We start from the raw sequence: 25,661 nt of genomic DNA, 5'->3' as shown, positions 1-25,661 counted from the left end.
CAACTATTGTTGTGAGATTTGGAAACTACAACCACATGAAAATTAATGTTTAATTTAAAAATGACTTTAAAATGCATGATGTATACTACTATTTATAGAAAATTAAATACGTGCATACTAAAAAATAATTCCTCATTGGCAATTATTTCTTCTTGGCAAACTGAAGATACCATTTCACTGGCTTCTGGCTTCCATAACTGCTGTAAGAAATAAGCTGTCAATCATCCCTTTTTAGTGACCCATTTGTTCCTCCTGACTGCCTTACAGATATTTTCTCTTTTGTGTTCTCTGGTTTCAAGCTAATGTGTTTTGGTGAATATTCTTCTTTAATACCTGCTTTGGATTCATTGACTTTATGTATCTGAGGATGTATGTCTTTCAATAATTCTGATTCTCCCATTCTTTTTATTGGCTCATTATGAAACTCAAATTAATCTTGTGGCAGATATCTCACTCTCTCCTTTGTGTCTCTTAATATTTTTCATATGCTCTGTGCATTTGTTTTTAAGTAGGGGCTAGCATTTTCCAGTTCCCTTTACATGGAAGGGAGGCAAAGTGCTCCTGTCCCAGCTTTTGGAAAGAAAGTCCTAGTCCTCTGATGGACTTCACATCTGCATTTTGTTTTCTGTCTCATAACTCTAAAAGGAAGCTGAAGCTGAAGGTTACTAGGTTCAATAAATATCCTCGAGACAAAACTAAAATTTAGAGAAAGCTAGCTCTCTGGATTTCTTTTTTCACCTGCCTTAATTTTAGCCTGACAAGTCCTAACTTTATCACCTGCTCAGTGATGCTTTTAAACACCATTATATAGCATTTTTAGTAGTTTTCAGTGGGAGGATTTCCCTGAGTACCTGGCCTACCATATTAATAGAAACAAAAGGCAAAATTGTTTCTGTAAATTTTCAGGTACAGACAAGGAGTTCAATAAAATTACCTGTATTATTGTTAAACTTGATTCTCCTAGCCTAATTAGCATGTCTGTTACTTTCTTTCCTTTGTGGAAGCATCATTCATTAAAAAAAAATAATAATAATAGATGTTTTTAAATCAGTAAGGAACTAATTCTTCATTGGTTTTCCTATTAATAGAATGCCAAGGCTAAGTTCCGAATTCTAGTAATTTGAACCAGAAAAGTAAAAAACCATAGTTCTACATGTGTCCCATGGTTCTCTAATAAGACAGGAAAAAAAAACCCAGCTCCTTTACTTTAGGTTTGAAAACAATACCTTTGATCATGAAAACACAGTGAAGAGCTGAAAAAAAAAAAAAATACAAAATGTAGACCAAATTATACAGCAAAATTTTTTAAAAAAAAAGAAAACAAGAAACCTATTTTTCAAGTCATAAATATTAGTTGGTTAATATAAAAAGGAATGTGTTTTATGAATGTGTGGCTGTATCTGATCAAAACTCCAGTATTTGGTGAATGTTGCTGTCTCTGTCTAGAGGAATGGAAAAGAGGTTTGATGCTGTAATTTCAGAACTTCTAAACCAAACAGGGTCACTGTAAGGATACATGAAAGTCATCATAATCTTAAATCACAAAAGTAAATATGAACATGCCTAAATGCCAATATCTCCTTACTATTATCTCTTGCCAAGTTTCTGCTGACAGAACTAATTAAAGGAAAAGTGACATTTTCCACATTTATCTCATTGGTAAAATATCAACCATATGACTAGCTTTTGAAGTGTCAGGATAATGGTAACATTTAACACTTCTCAAGGGAATATGTCAAAGAGAGACCCAAACTGTTACTTAATACTGTTGCCCCTTTTCAGATGCGAAGCTATAATTCCAAGGACAGCAGTACTTCAAGAGTGGCACATCTGTAAAAACAGAATCAATCATGATAGAATAGTTCTTTTATTTGTTTGGTTGGTTTTACCATATTTGTTATATGGATCAAAATGTTATTGAAACCCTAAACTCTTACAGCTCTGAATTATGAAACAGTCATTAGTTATCCTATGGAAGGATATGAAAAGTTATGAACACTTGGATATTTCTTCACAAGTACAGGAACCAAAAGGAAAGAGAAGCTTGGGGTCATGTAAGGTGCATCCCCATTCTCAATGGAGAGATGGCCAGTAAAAGGAGGAGAAGTAAGCCAGTCAGGAGACAGTTTGGAGTTAGTGTGAAGTGTACCGAACCACTTGTTTGCAAGTTCCCAAAACCAGCCCCAGGAGAGGAACTGATAAATGGAACTAGAAGAGATCAAAAGAGTGAGGAGGCAGACTTCAGACACTTACCTGTCATATGTGTGAACTTTATTCTAGAGAATCAAAATGCAACAGCAGGACCAGGACCACCATGTACAATCTGCAACAGTTATAGGAGGACAAATATTGGTAACTAGATTGAACACCAGTATGAGTCACACTAAGGGAAAAGCACTAGTTATGCATAATTATATTAAATTTTTGAGAAGCAGATATGATTGCAGAGTTTGCTGATTTCTAAACCTGCTCCTACTCTTAAACCTGAATCATAAGCTAATGGGTGGGGCATTTGAATCATGAGCCATAAGGACTCATAGTTTATCCTAGTTCCAGAACCAAAGTAGGAATTCTGTATTTTAAGTGGGGGGCAATTCATCTTTACATATAATATAAATTGAAAGTTAAACAAGGAACCAGAAAACATTCTTTAAAGAATGCTTTCCAATGTACATAAAGTCCTTAGCTTTTCACTCTCTAACACTGCTTGCTGTTGAACCAACAGTATTGTAAAACCATTCAGTTGAGAAGAACAAATAGGAGCTGATACCTAAAGTGTGCCAAGAAGTCTTCACAAGACAGACAAATAAGACATGATCCTTACCACTGGAGAAAACATTCTTTATCAAGAGGCCATAAAGCCTCTTAAAAGGAGCCTTGTACAATTTCTTACTTTTAGTATTTAGTGTTTGTATCCATGTGACTCTAAGACATGTAGTCACAAGGCAGAGGCACCATAAATGTTATTAAATTAAAAAGTACCACTCATTTGGCCTATGTATTAGTTTTCTATAGCCACTGTAACAAATAACCACAAATTCAGCAACTTAAAACAATAGTCACTATCTCACAATTCTGTGGGTCAGAAGTTCAGCATAATATCTCCCCAGGTATCTCTACTAAGAGATCGTGAGGCAGAAATCAAGGAGTTAGGTGGGCTGGGATTTAATCTAGAAGTTCTAGGGGAGATTCCACTTTGAGGTAATTTCCCTACTGATGTAGGACTAAGATTCTCATTTCCTTAACATGTGGCCCTTTCGTCTTCAATCCAACAATAGCACCTGAAATCTCTGACTTACTCCTCTGCTAGGAGGCAGAGAAAAATGCTTTTTAGGGTTTATGTGATTATATTAGTCCTGCCCCCAAATAATTCAGGATAATCTCCTTATTTTAAGTCTAGCTGATCAGTGACCTTAATTATATTTGTAAAGTCCCTTTTTCTATGTAACATAATATTCATAGGAGTAACATCAGAGAACCAAAATGTTCTGCCTACCACAAATCATTTGATTCCAAGTGATATAAATTATAGTTTAAGCCAAAAGGGAGCTTATTGACTACCTGGGAAATTAGGAAATAATGCTGCCTTCATCCAGGGCAAAACCATGCCTGAAGATTTAGAACTCTGAATCTATCTCTCAGCTTTGTCCCCTGGTGGGTATGGGGGAAGGGCTTCATTTTCTCCTACTGTAGATGGATTTGCTTCAGTTCCTATTTTCTATGTTCCCAGATTAGTGACCCACAGAAAAAGGGAAATTTTCTATTCTGAAGTCCACTCAGAGCTGCATTTTCTGGACTTTGAATTTAAGCAGAGTATTTCAGTAATGGGAAAGTGGTTGGTGCTCATTTATTCTAATACCATAATAACTCATTTTTATACTGAGACCCACTATATCTCTTGGAGCACTCTGGGTCATGACCTTTCCTGACTCTTACCTTCTTGCCCTCCTATAGTAGATGCTGTGGTACCCCATCTATATCTCTTTTACCAGCCGGTGTATTTACTACACAGACTCTTAACAGCTTTATACCTTCAACTTTCTCCAGAATATTGCCCTTGACTGACTGGGATATCTCATTCAGAAATGCCTGGGAGGGTTCAGTATCCCCCACTCCAAGGCAATCAATGATTGACCGATAGGGAGGAATGAAAGTCCAGTCTAAAATACACACTTCCTAACTAAACACAGACTTTACCTAAGACCACATCCTTATGTAGCTCTTTGTTCTTACCTAGACTACTTTCTTCAGTTTCTTACAAGTTTTCCTGAAGAGCAATCCCTCAATAAACCATGGGAACTTCAATCCCCATGTCAGGTTCTGCTTTTAGGGAACCTACCAAAATACTTCCTGACTTTAACTGCCTTGATACCCCACCCAAATTCTCATTTTTGCTCACCTCACCCAGAGTTCATTTTTATTGCCTAAAATCTAAGAATTCCAACTAATATGCTATGAATAGGGAGAGGGAGGAGAGGAGAGAGTGCTTCATGACCACACCACCACTAGGGCCACATAAAGTGAAAAAACAGGTTGTGGTGAGAAAGTTAGTTATTTTTGAGTGTCTTAAATCCCTGACTAGTTCGTATGATTCAAGAGAGCAAGAACCATGTGCTAATCACCTTTTATATCTTCCAGAGCATATAGCACAAGGCCTTGAACAAAACAGATGTTTAATAAATATGAGTGGATCAATTTCACAAAGGTAAATTCTCTAAAGTGATTATGGTTTCAAAAGATAATGTGGAAACAGGTCTGTTGGAAAGGAATGAAAGTGTTTTTCTTATATGGGTCATATTAATTATAATTAATATTTACCTAGTAAATTATAGTTCACAAAGTTCATCTGCATATATTATTTAATTTACCCATTTCAACAATCATGCAAGTTTGAGTTTTAATAATAGCCCCACTTTACAGATGACCTTCAAGGAAGTAGACTTGCCCAAACAGCATATTTCATAAACATTTAACAAGAACATCTGCCCCAAATCCTGTATTTCTTCTTCTGAGCATGATCTCCCTGGCAAAGCGGGTCACCCACACACACCTACAAGGTCTTGTATTTTTCCAGAAAGGACCTAGTGCTTGTTGTTCTTGACACCTGAGATGAAAGAGAGTGACTAGACTGAGGTGATGACAAAGTATGTGGTGCTCTGCAGTCTGTTACTTTTTTTCAAAAAGGAGATTAATAGCAGCAAAAAGTCAAGCCATAGAGGATGCCTAAATTATGTGTGGAAGACAGCAAGGGATGAAGCAATCAGGGGTATATGAAAAAGCAAGGGAAACTTTGCCCCATTCACAGCTTTCAGTCAGATTTTATTATTGCTCTCTTCTGATTCCTGGCATCTATTGTTTCAGCTGGTGAACACTCTGAGTTTCTCCCCCTGCAGAAAAAAGCAAAGCCAATCCAATTTCTCTTCAATTAAAAAGTTTCACTCACATTCTTTAAAACATAATTAATGAGAATGGTGTGTGGCCACTTCCAGACCAGGAGCCAAAACTTTTCCTTTAACTATTAGGAAAACACCTCTCACCCAGAGAGAGCGCTCTCCTACCTTGTTCTCAATGTCAAAAAGCAGAGAGTGAGAACAGGTCATCTGTCTCCAGTCTATAAGTATCATATGGGCCCCTTGTCTGGTCCTTGGGGTCTGACAAAACACAGAATTTATCTGATAAGTTGTTGGAAGATTCTCTGCAAATCTGTTTGAAACTGTCTGCTTGCTGGAGCTTCCACATTCACACTGATGGTGTCTGATTTTCCATCCTTGTTTTTAATAAAACTTTCCAACTAGGGCCACTGATATCAAGCTAGTTGGTTCTAGGGCTGTTAGGCTTCATTCCAGCTGAAAAAAAAAAACAGGCAAACCTTTCCTGGGTACGACATTTGTCCTGTCAGCCCACCATCCACCTAAAGACACCAGAAGTCACTCTCTTCTTGCCTGGCAATGTCCTCAATGTCAGCCAGAAGATCCTACCAAGTAGATTCCAAGCATACACAGAAGACAAAAATCATTCTCCTTGATATATTTGTCCTTTGACCTAGAATTTTAAAGCACCTTCCCAAGAACCCAAAAATGAAATCTCCCTCCTAAGATCCCATTTTATTGGCCAGTATTCTTCCAGCCAAAATGGTGTCAGTCACACATTTGCTTACATTCTGATTTAAAGGTCAAAGAAGTTAAGGGGTGTACTCAAAATCATCCAGGGGCTCAGCAGTCAAAGGTAGAGTTTCCTGTCCACACTACCCTTCCTAGGTCTTAGCATGGTTGTTTACAAAGACTATTTTCTTTGAAAGAGCTTGTAAGTTTTTTTCATAAGTCAAACCAATAATCTTAGTGCCAGATTCCAAATATAGGGACACTTCACCACTTTTTTTTTGTCTTTTATCTTCTCTATTTAAGAAATTACTACTTTTAACTATAAGAACATCTAATGATGTTATTTCATGGAGAGAGGATGTAGGGTTGAGGAAAGGGAAACTAAAATCCATTGGTGGTCCCAGGAAGAAAGTAAAGACCTACTCAAAGTAGAATAATTCAGAGGGAGGTATTTCAGCAAGATGATTCACTAATGCATGGATTTAGGAGTTACAAAGGTGAGTGCAATAACCTGGGGACAGTGACAGCTGAGGTTTCACCACCAGTGGACCAGAAGAGAAAGGAAAGGAAGCAGTTACCAGAATTCAGCAAGAGAGTTCTGTGTAGTCCACTATCTTGTGAACAATTTTGATGTTTTGGTAGAGGAACACAGCCAGGTCTCACAGGGAAGGGGACAAGGAAGTATATCCCTGAGCTATCATCCCCCTCACACAGCTTCCTGCAAGGGCTTCCGTTTGGCCAAACCTGAAAGAAAGCCTGCAGTCTTGGAGAGCCCTGATGACATAGTTCATACAGCTCAGCCTCTCATGGCTGACAATTTTGCTAGGTTATGTGATGCTTGCGAACAATAATAACAAACTGTGTATAGCCTTCCTGATATGTACCAGGTACCCCTACTTTATTTCTTCTAACCCCTCCACCATCCTCTATTACAGGCATTTTATATCAGTCTTAGAGATGTGGAAAGTGAGGTTCAGAGACTTTCAATAACTTGCCCAGTGTTGTCACACAACTGGTAAGTGCCCTTCTGGTTTTGAACTTCATTTTGTCTACCACCAAAAGAACTATTCTCTCTGGTATGTCCCATAGCATGTTAAGTACCCATCATTGTATTTAGTACATAATAAGTTTCAGTAAATGATAGCTTGGCAGATAATACCATTAATGATAACAAAAGAGCTGCCTCTTATCATGCAATCGCTATGTGCTATGTGCTGTGCTAAACCCTTTATATATCTCAGTTAATCTTTATAACCACCAATAGATTTTGTCCAAGAAAAAAAATTTCACTTATCACTGGAGAGATGCACAAATTTTTAATCATGGGCTGTGTTAGCCATTAAAATATACTTCTCAGATCTCCTTCTTCAGGAGCATAATTGACTAAGAGTCCAGGGCTGCATTCTGAAATCTCACTACTATATTTGCTCTGAGGTCACAATTTCCACCTACTCCCAATCAATGACCGAGTGCAATAGAGACACTAAAATCGGGCCCTCTCCTGGGAGATGTCAAATTCCTCTGATAAATAACTTTGGCTTGAAGACTTCTCCGTGGCCTCACCAAACTCTTCTTAAACTTGCAGTTTGGTCTAAGATGTTTCTGGCCAAACTTCATTACAGGGCAGACATGCATTATAGTCTGAAGTTTCTCCCAGGCTTTCCCAGCTTCTTCCCCTTTTTTTGTTCACAGGCATTTACCCCTAAAATTTGCTACAAGTTTAATTCTGCCTTGGGTTTTTGTTTGTTTGTTTGTTTTTTTTTTTTTTTTTTTTGGCAGATCTGTTTCTTAGCAGACCCTGCTAACACAGTAGTCTCACTGAAATTATAGTCTCAAATATACTGTTTTATAGATAATTATTGAGTATCTGTTGTTTACAGAGTTGTATAAAAGATAACTTAATTCAGCACCTATCTACAAGTAGCTTACAGTCTAGCAATACATTTGGTATGTCCAAAGATATGCTGTTGCTGGTTACCTGATATGCCAGAAGGAGAGACCATCGTGGGTGGTCAGATTCCATCCTTTTGTGTTTTGTTCTATTATCAGTGGGAATTCCATGCATGTTCCCTGGCAATGTGTTTCTTTGAAAACGGTTCTAAATCCAATATCAAACTGTGGTTTTTTTGAATTATAAGTGGAAATGGCTTGGCAGAAAGAAAAAAATGAACCAGCTGTCCTTGTCCAACTGTTTGAAATATGGATTTTCCAAGTATCCATTCTTTCCACTATTTTTTTTTTCCCCCAACAAAGACCCCACAAAATATGTTTACACTCAGGAAATCCTCCATTCCTTTGAGGTAAATGAAGGCAGAAACAAAGTCACTGACCTAAAGCATTCTTTTTATTTATAGAACAGTCTACTATCTATGTGCATCCCCCCACCAAAAAAAAAAAAAAAAAAAAATCTTTCCCTGAGATTTTCTTATGTAGATATTTAACCAGTATTCTTTTCTTTCCTCATAAAAAGCTTTGGGATGTATAGATGTATGTAACACACACACACACCAGAAACACACAAAGAGAAAGATAATTCTGGTTGCCTCTCTTTTTGAGTCTGAGAATTTAAAAATGGAAGACAATTCCAAATTTCTATAATTTTCTTGCCAGAGGGAAATCATGGGATTTTATTTAAAAAAAAATAGCCATGAAGTCCTAAAAACTAACAAGCACCTTTTTAACAGGCATGAGTCTGTAACAACTGATGAATCATTCTGGAGGCAGGATGAAGGGTTATATAGCTCACTTTAGTAACCTCTAGTTATGCTAAATTAGTTTAATGATTCAACTGATTTCTCTCCTTTGATATGTTATTGAAAAACAAACACATAAAAATTTAGTCAAACTCAGGGCACCTGGATGGCTCAGTGGGTTAAATCCTCTGCCTTCAGCTCGGGTCATGATCCCAGGGTCCTGGGATCGAGCCCCCGCATTAGGCTCTCTGCTCAGCAGGGAGCCTGTTTCCTCCTCTCTCTCTCTCTCTCTCTCTGCCTGCCTCTCTGCCTACTTGTGATCTCTGCCTATCAAATAAATAAATAAAAATCTAAAAAAAAAAAAAATATTCAAACTACTGAAGGGAAAGAAAGCCTCCAAAACTTTAAGATGTCTTCCCATGGACTGAGGTACCTCTGTTTATACCGAAAACAGCCTACCAAATGTAAGAGGTTAATGGAGAAAGTCTCTGTTTTCTAGGGCTCTTTAAATGATCTGGCCACAGGTCTTCAGTTATTATATTTGTGGCATCTAGCTGATTCTGAGAATCCCAGCATGAGTTCTGATAAGTACTCAAAGAAACATGGGTCTCAAGTTGTTATCCCTTCAACAACTGAAGGGATCTCAGTGATATCTCACCAGCCTGACCAATCAGAGGTCTCTGTCAGTTGCCTGGCATGCAGGACACCTATTTAGCTGAAGGAGCAGAATCTGCTCTATCTTAGGTTTCACTCCAAATAATCACCCTTATTTGAAAATAATTCTTGACAGAAATAGAAGAAAAATAAGAGAGTGTTGAAAACAATGAAATGAGTAAAATTTCATGAACTTTATTAAATCTCAAGAAAAGCCTTTGTCTTTTACAGAACCTTGTCTCCCTTCTCTGTGGTCTGTAAACTTTCACGGTCCTAGCACATACAGTAGTTCCCCCATATCTGTGGGGGTAATTTCCAAGACCCCCAGTGGATACCTGAAACCTCAAATAGAATCAAACCCCACATATACTATAAGTTTTCCTATACATACATACTTATGGTAAAGTTTAATTTAAAAATTAGGAGTAAGAGATTAATAACAATAACTAACGATAAAAGAATTACTATAATAAAATGTATGTGGAGTAGTATGAATAAGTAGAGGTAAGAATGACCCATGCATGGACTGACCAAAGCCCACACTCTGCCACATGCCTGTGTCCAGTGCTTATGTCCACTGCTGTCACCACCATGCCCAAGAGAAAGTCTGAAGGAAGATGCTAAAGGAGATAGAGCCAACGGGAAAGATGAGCCACAGAGAAGATCTGCAAACTTATCTCCTAAACCTGTTCCTCCAAAGCCAGAGCCTAAACCTAAAAAGGCCCCTTCAAAGAAGGGAGGGAAGGTACCCAAAGGGAAAAGAGGGAAAGCTGATGCTAGCAAGGGTGGGAAGAACCCCACCAAACAGAGATGCCAAAACAGACCAGACACAGAAGGCTGATGGTACTGGAGACACTACGTGAAGCATGTGCAGTTTTGATAACTGTGTACTTCTGATGTCTCTATGTTTGAAATACCATTTTTTATCAAGTTTTATAAAAATGCAGAATATTTTTGGTGGGTTTTTTTTTAAGATTTTTTTATTATTTATTTATTTGACAGAGAGAGAGAGATCACAGGTAGGTAGAGAGGCTGGCAGAGAGAGAGGGAAGCAGGCTCCCTGGTGAACAGAGAGCCCGATGTGGGACTCGATCCCAGGACTTGGAGATCATGACCTGAGCCGAAGGCAGCGGCTTAACCCACTGAGCCACCCAGGCACCCCTGGTGGGTTTGTTTTTTTTTTTCAAGCTATGTTGTTAGCCCCAGAACATTTCATTGCTATCTTGGGGAGAGGGCATATGTCACTAATAGAATAGCTCCAAAGCTAGATTGATGCAGGAGAGAAACACCTTTCCTTTCTGGTTTTGAGAAACTTCCTCTTGGTTCCCAGGAGGAGGAATTCCTTAGTGTTGGTTCACATTAGCCACCTTGTCTTATGGTGTGGAAAAACTAAGATTCATTCTTGTGTCCTCTTTGCTCTCTGCCTTCAGCATAGATTTGATTCTCTTAAACCCAGAGACCTGTTGGAACTTGATGCCAAGTAAGGTTCCCAGTGTGTCAGGTAATCTGGAATTTCCAGTGTCAACCACTGGTGTCAACCAGTGTCAACCTTAAAAGACTTCTTTTCTTAGCTTGTGGATCTTCAGATTGATAAATCTGCCATTTTCACATCATTTCCTGAAAGTCAGGGCTGGCTTGTGAAATGTGTTGAACAACATGCTAAATGTGAACTGTCCGCCCTCACTCTAAACTTTCCCTGCTCAGAGCATCACATGAAGACTTCATGGGGTTTTATGATGGCTTTCTGATTTTGGTAGTCCACTGAAGAAGGGCATTTGAAAGCTGCTGTATACTCTTTTTTTAATTAGTTTCAGAGGTAGAATTTAGTGATTCATCAGTTGTGTACAAGAGCCAGTGCTCATCACATCACGTGTCTTCCTTAATGCCCATCCCCCAATTACCCCTTCCTCCTCCCCTCCAGCAACATTGTTTGTTTCATAGAGTTCAGCATCTCTTATGGTTTACCTCCCTCTCATTTTCATCTTATTTTATTTTTCCTTCCCTTCCCCTATATTCATCTGTTTTGTTTCTTAAATCCCACATGAGTGAAATTTGTTATATACGCTTAACGATTGTCCATGTCCTGCCTGAAATACCATGATTGTTTATAAAAAATATCTTTCATAAGATGGATACTTTTTTTTTTTGAAAAAAAAAAGTTGCATGAACATGTCTCCTTTTCTCAAAATACTGTATTGTATTCACACATCCTGTGATGATGTGAGATGAGAAAATGCCCACGTGATGAGACGAAGTGAGGTGAAAGATGTAGACACAGTGATGTAGCATCCTGCTACTCATGACCTCATGAAAGGAAGTCAGAAGAAGGATCACCTGCTTCCAGACAGAAGCTGACTGCAGGTAACTGATATTGGGGGAGTGAGGGATGGGGAGAGGGAGGCGCAGCAGGAAACTACTATAATTTAGTCCCAATCTGTTTTTTTTTTTTTAAGTGAGCTATTCTTATCTTCCTTTACCTTGAGTGTAGGAATCAGCATGTGTGTCCATCCCTATGATCCATCCCACTCAGGAAAATATGCAGTGATTTGCACATAAACCAATAAATAGAAAATGAAAATTGGATGGCCTAGGAAAAATAAATCAATTATTTTTGCTTTCACATATATTTTAACTTTCTGGACTACTGGTGATCAAATTAGTAAAAGAGAAATATTTCAAAAATTCACAAAGTTCTTTTCTATAATATATATTATAGAATATAATATATATATGTGTGTGTGTGTATATATATACACATACACAGATACAGACATTTGTAAACTGAACAATATTTGTCTTTAAATTTCTATGACCAAACTATCTATGTGACCACAGAATTGTTAACTGGTTGTTTTTGTCAGGTAGAGTCTTTTTTTTTTTTTTTTTTTTTAATCTCTTTCTTTCCTGGCTCACCTTCTTTCCTTAAGTCTTTCTGGGAAATTTCCCTTTCAGATTAGGTCAAAAGGCCGTGGACTTTGTACTTTCTGTGAGACAGCCCTCTGGAGGAAAACACGAACTGACCAGGATGGGCAGAGAGAAGATTCCCCTGAGGAATATAGCTGAGCTTCAAGAGGCATTTCCCAGGGTTATATGGCATGACATTTCAAGGTGGTTGAGTCAGAATTGTAGCAGTTGGAAGGAATCAAGATTCTAGCAGGAAGGTTAAAGCACTTAAGAGCTGAGGCAGCGGTGATCAGAATTTAAGGGGCCATCTGGGAAGCAATTCTGACTCCACAAGCAGCAGTCTCCAGCCTACCCTTTTTGTTTCATGCCCAGAATTTTTGGAGCCGAGTTGATAAGAGGAGAAGCTGTGCAGGAAGAAAGAAAGTGCTTGCCATGCCAGTGGCTTTTCTCTTCCTTTTATGCTCCTTAACTCAGCAACAAGCCATAGTCCTTATTAAGCACAAATACAACAGGGGTCATTTTCACCTGACAAGAATTGCACTCTGTAACTGAAAGCTATCATACACTTTTGCTAGCACATTTAGTATTACTAATGACCTGGAATACTGAAAGATTTTTTTCCAATCCCTCAGACAAAAACAGAAGTGGCCACATCAGTTAGGCAGCACTACAGAGAATTTTGAGCATCTGGATATTTAAGTAATTAAGATGGCCCAGAATACTTCAGTCTATTATTAAATGCAGACCAAAAAACGAAGTAGCTTCCACAGTTCACAGATATATCCCCTGCCTTATCTTACTTGAGTATTCTGCAGGCTGAGCACTGGACTCAGAGACCCAAGAACTGCAAATGAGCCCTGGTATCACTTACTATTTTGCAACGTGGGCAAATTACTTAGTCTCTTCAAGCCTGATTTTTCCCATCTACAAAACTGAATTATTTTTATTTGCCTTAGACAAAAGATCTTGTAAGGCTCAAAAGGGGTCATAGATTTGAAAGCATCTTACAAATTCTAAATCATGATGCAAGAGATGTTGTTAAAGGAATTAGCTAGTAGTGGGGGTCCTTTGCTGATCTTTGCTTGAGTTCCATTAACCATCTAACATTTGGGTGGTCCTGACCTGACCACTATGCAGTCCTCAGGCAGACCTTTCATTGTCTGAATCCAGTATTGGGTGGAGCACAAATGAATTGAAATCAAATCAAATCTGCGTTCCGCTTGTTCCTGACAGACCTCCTGGTAATTAGCATTCCAGAATTGTTTTCAAAGATGAGAATTGCAAGAGAAATAAAAATCACATGGCTTTAGGTCCCTAAACTATAGGGAATTGTCTTTCCCATGTATTCTGTTATTTTGGACCATCCAAATTAAATGATATCAGTTTATGTATTCCGTAAGAATCTACATAAATATTCATGTTCTTTGCTCAAGTTCTAAAAAACTGTAGGGAAAAGTTTTCCCTTGCTCCTTGGATCTCAGAAAAGATGTTTTAGCCTTCCTACTAAATCATTTCAAATTATGTTCCATGCCCACAGTGTGCATTATATATCCTGCCAGTCAATAGCTAGACTGCAAGGGCACTCATCCAGATTCTCATTTTTACATAAATGGCTTTAAAACACGTTCTCTATATTACATCCTAATCTCATGCTGGCCCAGCAAAATATACATGATTCAATATAATGCAAATAATATTATGATGAGAAAAAGTTACCAAGGAGTCAAAATGTGTTATAAAGACTTACTATAAAATCCATATGCTCACTCTGAAAATGTTCCAAATAAGCCCTAGAAACTGACAGTTTAATGTGGTACTGAAAAGGTCAGATCAAGAAGCAGGAAGGCTCATGAAACCAAAGCACATGCAAAAGAAATAGCCAAACGAGTATCATGACTCCCATAAAGAATTCCATATAACATGAGGTCCAAATTTCTAGTACCAAACTTAATTTACTTCTGTTCATATCAGAGACAAAATGTCTTTTATGAGAAACACTGAAAAAGCAGAGAAACGTAGCTATCGTGTTTTGCGCTAATCTAAATCAATGGAAAATATAGCCACAAAATACCTTCCTTAGAATAAATGTGAACACCTACATTTTAAATCTTCCCACATACCAAAATTTTACATGTCCATCTGCCATTTAATTCAGTTGTCTGATGAGAATTCTCCATGTGCATCATACTTGACTATGTTTTCTATATAGTTTGCAGCTGGCTTTCTAGAATAATGTTTCAGGTATGATTATTGGTTTATATAATCTTCTGGTGTTTTTTCAGAATGTACATCTTAAATAAGTTTTGCTTACATAAGTGTAGCTTCAAATATGCATCTTTTAAAAAAAGATTGAAAGATTTGCCAACACCTTCTAATTCAAACTTCTGGCCTATCACACCATTCCTGTATTGTATCACATTCCTATAGTCCAGATGGAGAAACTGAGGCAGAAAGGGGAGACTCTGATCCAAAATATTCAGTGATTGAGTCCAGCAAAAGAACTCCTGTTTTCAAATTCCTTTTATTATAATAGTTTTCTTAAGTTGCCTTAGAAGATCTTCCTCCAGGCATGATCAGAACTCTGACAAACAATGAACTACTTTGAAAAACAACAAATTGTCTGCTGGAATGCCTTCAAACTGGCATATATGAAATCAAAAGCCAATAGGACCAAATAACCTTCACTCAGGCTGCATGACCATTCCAACAGTAAAACTCTGAAACACAAACATGCAACCGTTCAGAAAAAAATAAGAGCTTCAACATTTCTCTCAATCCAACATAAATCAAAACAAACAATAATGGTCATGAGAGGCTTCAAAACCATCCTGGACAAAGCAAATCACTAAGCTCTAATGTAAAATAATTGCAGACAAGCTCTCTTCTCTGAATCAAGCAGCAAACCCAGGGGAACATATCCCTTCCTCTTCTACTTTTCCCACCAATAGAGCCACCTAATCAATGTGAACTGGGGGTATACCCACTCCAGGGGGAAGTGGAATCCAACCCCCACCCTGCATTTAAATTATAATAGGGGCCAACAAAATATTTGATCACATATTTTTTGCATTGAGGGAAAGCACAAGAAAATCAAAAAGGAACACAGAAATCATAGGCAGAAAGCAGGCTAAGCCAGCATTCTCCTAACTCTAGAACGAGAACTTGGAACAATGACAGGGAAAGATTGAATTCTGAGGATACTTTGGCTTGTGGCTACTGTTAAGTACCCTTATATTTTGATTCAAAAGCTATTTATTAATTCTCATAGCAACACTAGTAGCAATGTGCACTTAGGAATTTGGCCTTCCTTTTAAAATCCAAAATTGATAGACTATTTCTGTCTCAAAAATATAAAGTGAGAATCAGTAAAAGACAAACAACAGTGTCACAGCAATCAGTTATAAGTCAGCAAAAATAGTAACAAAGGAAACAAAAATCCTCACTTGCTAGCTGAGAGACACCACTCCCTCCCTTCAATAATGTTTGTTACAGTATAGGTATAATTTTATGTTTATGTTGCAATTACTTCATGACAAGTTCTTCCTCAGTCTAGGAGTCATTTTGGAAATGTTTTGAATGGCGAAGTGTGTTTTGAATCATTCAGGAATTCATAGCAAATTAAAGTATGCAAAACTAAATTTCATACATCTTCTAGACCTATTTCTAAACTGAGAGTCATTCAAAGAAATTATGTGTTCATGTATATTTCATCTGTTACAAATTCATGACTTTTTGAAAGGAAAATGTTTATAACCGGCATAGAATCATAGGCTTGTAAGCTAAAAGGCTTTGGAGACCACCTACTACAGTGTACTCAACAGAAAAGGAGATGGGGTTAATAGGCCAAACCCTAACCTTCAACATGACAGTTTCAAATAGAAAATAAATCTATTAAGACATTGCCAATTACTTTGTAAGTCATATTGCAAGCTATGACATTAAAGCCTTGTTCCAATCCTTTCTCACTAACTCCAAAAGAGAAGTCAGATTTGATATTTTATAATTTATTTCCTAAATATAAGAAGCCATATGTACACACAGCAAGCCCTTTATAATTCTGATTTTCATATATTATTTGTATTTTTTTATTCCTGATGATAGCATTTTCAAAATTGTGAGTAGGAAATATGTGTTTGTCTTTAAGAAATATCGTGTGCACAGAGGAAATTTGAGAAGGTGCCTCTCTGTAGCCTCTGCAGAGAGCAAGAATTAATATTCATGGTTGCATGTAATGAATTTTCACTGTCAAAATCATTGTGACATTTCAAGGGAAAAAAGTTCCACAGTTTCTGAATACCTATAGTGAATGTACAATTTATGATATTACACCAACTGATTTATACTTTCTTCCTGCAAAGAGAATAAACTGAATGGGTGGGTAACAGCAAACGTATCAAAATGGGCCATTTCCTGGATCTCCTTTCACTCTAATTGATAACTAGTCTTTTATGCCAAATAAACTCAGATCTTAAGAACCCTTATTTCAGTAGTTAAAGGGCAGATACAAAACAGCCTGATTCCTGCCGATCCTTCAAAATTTATCTGTTAAGGAACTGCCGAATCCTAAACTTGAGACCATCTTGTTTAACATCTTCGTTCCCAAGATGAGAAACCTCCATCTAGAGAGACAAAGAGCCTCGCTCAATGCCCCAGACAATAAAGTATGGTTTATAACTAGAACTCCAAAGGCCAGTGTTCCTGATTGGCTCTTCTGAATGATAAGTGCAATGAGACAACATAAGAGAAGTGTCTAGGGGGCTTCCTCCTCAAATCAGAATGTGACCTCCATGTATACTCACATCTTTTCATCTGTCATTTCTGGTTGGTACTCAACTATCCCATTGAGTTGATATTCACATGTTTATAAAATAAACCTAAATTCAACTCCTCTAGACTATTACTACTTAAAACACACATTTTGTTTCTTCAGACTCCAAAACCTTGCTCTTAAAACTTTCACGTAAAAGTCTCATCTGTAATTTAAAGATATCCTACATCCGTCTCCTCCAAGATGATGTCCTACAGGCTTCAGCCAAAAAAGGAAACTTCTAAGCCCTAGGATATCCCACTCACACCTCTTCTTTAGCATTTGTCACATGCTTCTTCTCTGTAGTGATGTTTTCTATGTGCATTTCATCTGCCCCACCTTGTCTAAAACACTTTAAAGTTAAGCCAGGACAGTATTCCTCCTTCAGTTACAGTCTTAAAGCACACCATTTATCTTTTGGGGAAGCCTATCAGCCCCTGTGAGATCACAGGGACTGATGTGTATTACAGTGAATTATTTATGAATCTGGATCCTGCAATAAATTAAGAAGCCCTCATTCTTTGGGGTTATGTTTGTTTTTAAAAGCTCTCATTACACTTAATCTATTAATTAATTAATCTTTATGGACTTTTACCCTAAAAATCACCCGTCTGTACAAAATCGTACAATAAAAACTACGAGGCTTCTCTTGGTATGGGGTTAGGGGTACAACTTCAAAAAAAAAAAAAAGACAGTATTTAAAAAGAGAAAGGAAATAATAAAAACAATGGTAGCACAATTTTATACATAAGTGGTTAAGAAATACATAAATACAATAGATATGGCAAAAAAAAGACCTGACATTTGCTTGAGGAAGTGGGCATCAGAAGCACTGTCGCTTGTGAGTTATTATAAAGTGGTAGAAGGAGGGTTATCTAGAATCAGATGGAAAGTTTAACACCAGATGTAGACGGGTGTGGCGCCTAACGCACACAGAGAACTGAGGTAGTTGGAGATGTATGAGGTGTCTATGTTTTGTGTTTTCCCAGGCAGCTTGGTTCAGCTGGGTGCAGTTTCCTGCCATCCCTTAGTATTTCTTGCAAAGGAAATTGTGCATAAGCCAAAGCAAAATTCATGTTATGCTCAAAGTGTTCCCTAATATATCAATTGCATTGGAACAAGTTCACATTTTTAAAGTAAAGTGTTATAACAGAAGTGACTGCTTATGTACCTTTAGATGCCAGCGCTTTCATTCCTATGGATTAGATTTCCAGGATAAAGATTGATGGGTTGATGGATTTGTGTCTGTGTTTATTTTGTTTTGTTTTGTTTGTTTTCTTAAATATTGCCAGATTGAACCCCAAACAGTTTTAACAAGATATTTTCTATTTTCACAACCTTAGAGAAAACAATTCAATCCCATACCATACATCCCGTGCTTTTCTCAGTTTGAGATAACAACTGTGTGACTGAGTGAGATTTCCAGGAAAGGATCCTGGATCCTGCTTTGTACTAACCAAAGCAGCCAAATGGTTAACCTAAAAGAACTAAGCTTTTCCTAGGACAGCTAGGGAAAAGAGCTACTCCTACTCATCTGCCATTTACCTCCATCTATATAACTCAGGACGTAAAGAAGATTCTTAGAAGATACTTCAGACCCCAAGGTACTTTTTAAAATAACGTTTTTCAGGTTATAAAAATTTGAAGATTCTCTTTGGGGCAGTGCTAAACATATTTTAAAAAGAAAGGGAAAATAATATTTACTTATGACTCCACCAGGTGGAGATAGCCAATTTTAATATATTGGTGAAATCTCTCATCTGTTGACATAATGACATTTAATTCTACCTTTACTATTTTCATGTCACAATTATTATTAAGGTATTTTATAATTAGCACTATATACTTGTACAATACCCCATTTTATAATACATTTTAAATTTAGACATTTTTCTACCATTAAAAATTAGATTTTTTTCAAGTGTATTCTATTATAAATATCTCTTCCATTTTTGTGTGCATATAAATATAGGTATTTATATGTATATATATATACACACATATATGTAGTCTACATATATTATATACATGTAACTATTTCTTTAGAATACTTTACAAGGAGAATTCCTGGAGTAACATAAAAATATGTTTAAGGCTACTGACATACTTTGCAAAATTCCTTTTCCAAAAAGGTACACCATTTACAATTCTACTAGTCCAGCCTTATTAGATTTTAATATTTTTTGTAAGCCTATCCTAACTTGAAATACTACATTTCATTTAATTTGCATTTCTATTACTTACAAGAATAATTTCTTTTTTAATTTCTAATAGTCACTTTTTTTTTTTAAGATTTTTTTTATTTATTTGAAACAGAGAGAGAGAGGTCACAAGTATGCAGAGAGGCAGAGGCAGGCATAGAGGAGAAAGCAGGCTCCCCGCTGAGCAGAGAGCCTGATGCGGGCCTCGATCCCAGGACCCTGAGATCATGATCTAAGCCGAAGGCAGAGGCTTAACCCACTGAGCCACCCAGGTGCCCGTCACTGTCTTTCTTTTTCTGAAAATTTTCAGGTTCTATTTTGTGCCTTTTAATTAGAGACATACTTAATCTTGACATATTCATTATATTAGTCCTTTGTCTATTATATTTACTGCAAATATTTTAACTATTTATCTTTTTATATTTTGAAGTTTTTTATATTACTGACATTTTACTAAAGTTTTAAATTTTTATCTCATTAAACTTATCAAAGTTTCCCTTGGGTCATCTCAACTTCTTTGCAATTTGAGATTTTTTTTTCCATTTACGGTCGGTAAAATTCACCCTTGGTGATATAGGGTTCTATGGGTATCAAAAAATAAACGGAGCCCTTTAATACCACCACAGCTGAGACAGAAAACCATTTCACCACAGCATTTCCCTCACGCGCCACCTCTAACCCTGAGCCCTAATTCCTGGCAATCACTGATCTATTTTCCATCCATGCAGAATTGCTAAGATGTTATATGATGGAATCACAACATGTAACCTTTGGGGTCTGGCTGCCTTCAGTTAGCAAGGCAAATTTGAGATTCATCTTTGCTGTGTTAGTCATAATTCATTCTTTCTGTTGCCCAGTAGTAGTTCCTGGTACAAATGTACCACAGTTCGTTCATCCGTTTACTACATGAGGGACAACTTAGTTGTTTATAGTTTGAGGCAAATATGAATGAAGGTACATTACCTTCATTACACATTACACATTACCACACAGACTGTGTGAATGCAAGTTTCCACTGCTCTCCGATAAATACCTAGAAGGATATCTACATCATATGGTAAGTTCATGTTCAACTTTGTAAGAAACTGCAAATCTCTTTTCCAAGTGACTGTAGGTTTCTGCATATCTATGAGCAGCGGCTGGCAGTGGCAGTTGTTCTAATCAAGGTCAGTACTTGGTATTATCAGTTACTTGTTTTTAGCCATTCCAATATATAAAGTGGCCTCTTATTGTGGTTTTAATTTGCATCCCCCTAATGACTAATGAAGTTGAGCATATTCTCATATGCTTATTTACCACTGTGTATTTTTGGAAAAGGGTGTGTTCAGAGGTTTGTTGTTGTTATGGTTACCCTCAACACACCTCATTCTTCGAATACTTTAACAATACCTTTAGGGTACAGACACGTTTTTCTAGAGGGATTTTTATCAGTATCTCATCATCCCTCAGTCTTAGACTACCCTTTGCTTTACCTCAGAGAAGGGATGGCTCCATATTGTTGCAACCAACCCCACCTCACCCAGGAGTTTTCAGCTGGTATTTGTAACTTGATACTCAACTGCACTGCAGGAGGGGTGGTATGGAAGCTTCTGTTCTAATGAACACTTGGTGTTAGACATGCTCTGTGTCACTGGGTCTGGAATCTGTTACTTTCAATGCTCCTATCCCTTCTCCAGCCATAGTTCTAGACCTGGGACAAATATATACATGTGCTTCCTTCAGAGATAGAGGATTTTTTCTGTTCACTTCCGCCAGATGCAAAAGCTTTTTACCATTGCCCTTCCCCACACACACATTAAGGCTTTTGCTTTATAGAGGATGTAGGAAAGAAGTGTCCTGGTGAGGTTTTGGTCATTCTGCAGTGACAGTAGCTCGATCAGTCTTGGGGAGTGAGATCCCATACTGTTGGACTTAGACATAACCTCCAACCCTGGCACCATAGCTCTTTGTGCCAGTACTGGGAGACCAGTGACAAAGGCTAGCTGACAATTGGCCAAGACATTGTGTCCATTGTGTTTAGTACTGATTCCTTGGGTGATGCCTTCTGGTAAGAGTTAACATTTCATAAAAGGACGTCCATACTATTTTCCCACCTGCTAGTTCTACCATGCTAGTTCTAGTTCTACCATGTGCCTCTTTCCCAGACATCCTTTTCTCTAATATCCCAATATTTCTCCTTTCACCATAGCCACCATCACCCTGGTCCAACCACCAAACCATTAGCTACAACTCAGAAGTCCATGCATTTCCTTATCTCTGGCTGCTTTTCTTTCTACACAAAGTGAATTATGGAAGCTCTGCTTATTAGGAGAATTTTCCCTCACTACTCTCTTTCAGAGTTATCCCAAATGGGATAGCAGGAATCCTTTTATAGCCTGCCTTAATATATCAAGCCTACACATATGTGAAATAAGCTCTGCTTTCATTCTCCCTCCTTTGGTTGATCTTAAGGAATACCTCATGATTGTAAAATGAATGAGAGGCTCTGAAACAAGTTTTAGATGGCATGTGTCTATGGACAACCAATTCATTCCTGACCCTAGATATGCTACTCCCTTCTTAAAATGTTTTACTGTTTTCTGGCTGACCTGATAGCTTTATGAGTCTGACATTATTCTGCTAAAGATGATCAGCCCTTGTGACAAGATCACCCTATGTCTCAAGGTAAGACAATCTACCTCCACTCATACTCAGCAGCAAACCAAGAGCTATTTCCAAATGGCTTATAGTTCTCCACCACAAATGCATTACAACATCTACTGCAGTACAATAATTGTAGATGGTATGTCACTACTTCAAAACCAAAGGTCTACATTGTGATTCCCCTACTGGAGCTTTCCATAATCTCCACGGGATATCTTCTCCTACCACAGGTACTTTATGACCAAAAGGTCTGCTGAACTGCAGGCCCAAGTGGCAGGGCTTATAAAATAGCCTGAGCTGCCACCAAAGCCTTTCCTCCTCTGGGCCTCACTCAAAGCCAGCAGTCTTCTGTGTCAGCTGGGAAATGTTATCACAGTAGTATGTGTGAAATATGAAAAGTACGAAATATACTGCTTTTGAACCAGAGAGGCCATCAAGGTACTTTGCTTCATTCTTAATGGTAGGAGTTTCTTTCATATTGGAGGGATATTCTGGTCACCTCACTAATGTGCTGGGAAAATGAATGAATCCGCAGAGTTTATTTCCTACCATGTATGTTAGCAAGGCCTTGAACGTACTTGTTTGGTCCAAGTAACATGGTATTATCAATAAATAGGTGTGATATTTTATGAGACCTCCAGGTGGTCCAGGTCCTATTGGACCACATTATGACAGAAGATGGTAAAGTTAACAGGACCCTGGGGTAAGAACAGAGATGTATACTGTTGTTTCCCTCATGGGAATTAGACCTGCTTCTATCTTCCTACTAGGTATAGAAAATAATGCATTTTTCAGATCAGCCTTGAACCTAAGGTTCTGCTCTAGCAAAGATATGGAAGCTATAATTGGAACTACCCTTTGGTTGAATTTACTATCCTCTAAGATCGAATCTGGTTTTTGTAGGGGCCAGAGAGGTGAATTAAATGAAGATGTGATAAGGAACTCCTCCTCTGCATCCTTTAACTCTCCAAAGGTGACATTAATATCTGTCACCACCCCTCTACTCAAGATATATGTTTTTAATTCACAATTTTGACAGTGGAGTGGAGGACAGTTTCAGATGCGTCCACTAAATCTTTTCAGTGGAAATTATAATAACAGTTTACCCCACAGGCTTAGAACCCAGTATGTATACACTGCCAGCTACCAAGTATGTCTATTCCAACTATACATTCAGCGACTAGGGAAATAACAAGGTGACTCTATGTCTCCAGTGAATCCATGTGATCTAGTCCTAGATCAGGACTCCATCTCTTACCTGGCCTCCACTCTGACAAGGGTACATGATGATGTTTCAGGTACCTAGGTATCAATGTCGACTGGACACTGTCCACCAATTCTCAAAGTGTTTAGGTACTACCCATTTCCCAGTGGACAGCTACCTGTGTAAATAGTCCAAGTCCCTTTGGGAAACGATTAAGGGAACTATTACTGTATATAATTGCCATGGTGTTGTGGACTCCTTCCTCATGGGGCTCAGGCTTCTACCTGTGTCAGTGGGTCTTAAAAGTACAACTTTCTTTTGGATGTCATTGGCATCTTTGATCATCCATTCTTGATTTCTTTATTTAGTATAAATTAATATTCTTATAAGAAATATTCTATGGGCGCCTGGGTGGCTCAGTGGGTTAAGCCGCTGCCTTCGGCTCAGGTCATGATCTCAGGGTCCTGGGATCGAGGCCCGCATCGGGCTCTCTGCTCAGCAGGGAGCCTGCTTCCTCCTCTCTCTCTGCCTGCCTCTCTGCCTGCTTGTGATCTCTTTCTGTCAAATAAATAAATAAAATCGTTAAAAAAAAAAAAGAAAGAAAGAAATATTCTACCCATCTATTTTTCCCCGAGCTCTATCTTGCACCAGAGCTCTATGCAGGTCAGGTCCCCTGGCTGCCAAGCTGACCATGCTATTCATTAAGATAACTACACATACCTTATTTAGAGTTCAGTGCTCCCACCTGGTCTTTTTTACCAGCCTGTACTTAAACAGGACAATGATCAATCAGCTTCTCATCCATGCAGGTGCATGTCTTTCAAATTCCTCACCACTTTAGTGGATAACATGTCCATCAGGTCTTCCTGAAGTATAGTCAGCTGGTGGATGTTTCAAACTTAATTTAGATATCTACTTGAGCAAGCCCTGATCTCCCAGCCTTTTGATCCCTGCCTCTGCGGTCTGCCATAGGAGTCCAGACATTTCTACTTCATTTAACATGGGTTCTCATTTCTCCCAAGATTCCAAGAGCCATCTGAGCAGTACATTTTCTTCATCTTCTGAGTTTCTTGAAATGTGTTAAATCTTATAACCTGGAGGAATGTTCTCATGTAGATAAATTCTCCCTTATCCAGCATGATGATCTACCTCTACCCCTTGATCCAACATCCTCAGGATATAAATATATTACACACACCCTCCTGGCTCCCACCAGTACATATTAGCCTGGACCTATAGTTCCTTGGGTATATATTGTCTTTGCTCCTTTAGTAGACCCAGCACTCCCTAGCTGGATTAAGTTGTAAATTAACCCTAGTTCTTGATCCAGGAATGTAGGTAAGGGTAGTTCCTGAAGGGAGTGTGTGTTGTCTTTGAAATCCTGTGTGTCATCTTCAAGAAGCAAGGAGCACTAGCATTTAACAGTGTGGAATGGGCCACTTTCATGGTTCCAGAGCTAAGAAGATCTGAAGATTCAAGGCTTCTAAAGACATAAACACAGATATCCCCATTTCTAGTCTCAGGATCCTACTGCTTTCTAACCAGAGCCCTAATCTTGTTAAAGGAGACTTGTTGGGGTTGAAAATTCAATCTTCTCTGAAGTTCCACTATGCATATAATCAAACCCTGGACTTGATCCTCAAATTTTTCCTCCTCTGGTTGTAAGAGATAAAAATTCTCTGCTGCCAAGGCAGTCCTCTGGTTTGCACACTATACCTTAAATTTGTGATTAACCATCCTTAGCTTTTAATTGATTTTTTTTTCCCAATGCATCGCTTGCACATAGCAAAAACCAGCCAATTTCACTGGCCAAATAATCGCTAATTTACTGTAACTTCTCAAATGCCTGAGATACTGACCCTACCAGAATATTCCCTTTCCTTGTATCCCATCTCAATTCACCACTTGAGAATGTTCTAACTGCATTGCTACAGCATGCCAGAGGTTCAGTGTCTAACACACCATTAGAGATGGGGTTGTCATTGTCCTCCTGCCAGTAGTGATTCAGCTCCAAAATTCCATTGTAGAGTCTCAGACCACTTCCGACCAACTAGTATTTAAGCTGGGTTCCCCAGAAAACAGATGCACAGGCTGAACAACACTCACATATGAGTAAGTTGGACTGTAGTACAGTTGTAACAGGGGCCTTAGCCAATCCTATAAGAAGCCCTGGAGCTAAAATATCTATTCAGAGCTTTCTAGAATTGAACCAAGGAAGCAGAGTCTTTGTACCTCCACATAGGTCAATGTGACCTGTCTCCAGGGACAAAGGTACCCTTAAACAAGGCAGCTCCCTTTGTTCTAGAGCAACTTCCAGAGATACTCAGGTGTAAGGCGTCCACAGCCATTACTCCCCACAGGTGTGGGAATAGGTGCCACAGACCCTTACAGGATGAATCTAGATGATACATTAAAGTACTCATTACACACTTCCACAACAACAACAAAATTGTA

The 25,661-nt window shown here is 38.2% G+C and overlaps 1 pseudogene; it reads left to right on the top strand.

Annotated features, from left to right (window-relative positions):
• The first annotated feature begins 10,039 nt into the window (after positions 1 to 10,039).
• On the top strand, positions 10,040 to 10,311 carry LOC132010584 (non-histone chromosomal protein HMG-17-like; annotated as a pseudogene).
• The last annotated feature ends 15,350 nt before the right edge of the window (positions 10,312 to 25,661 follow it).

The sequence above is a fragment of the Mustela nigripes genome, chromosome 2, assembly GCF_022355385.1.
Source record: "Mustela nigripes isolate SB6536 chromosome 2, MUSNIG.SB6536, whole genome shotgun sequence".
Classification (NCBI taxonomy): Eukaryota; Metazoa; Chordata; class Mammalia; order Carnivora; family Mustelidae; genus Mustela; species Mustela nigripes.
The sequence above is the reverse complement of the archived record's forward strand: the minus strand, read 5'-3'. Positions and strand labels throughout refer to the sequence as shown.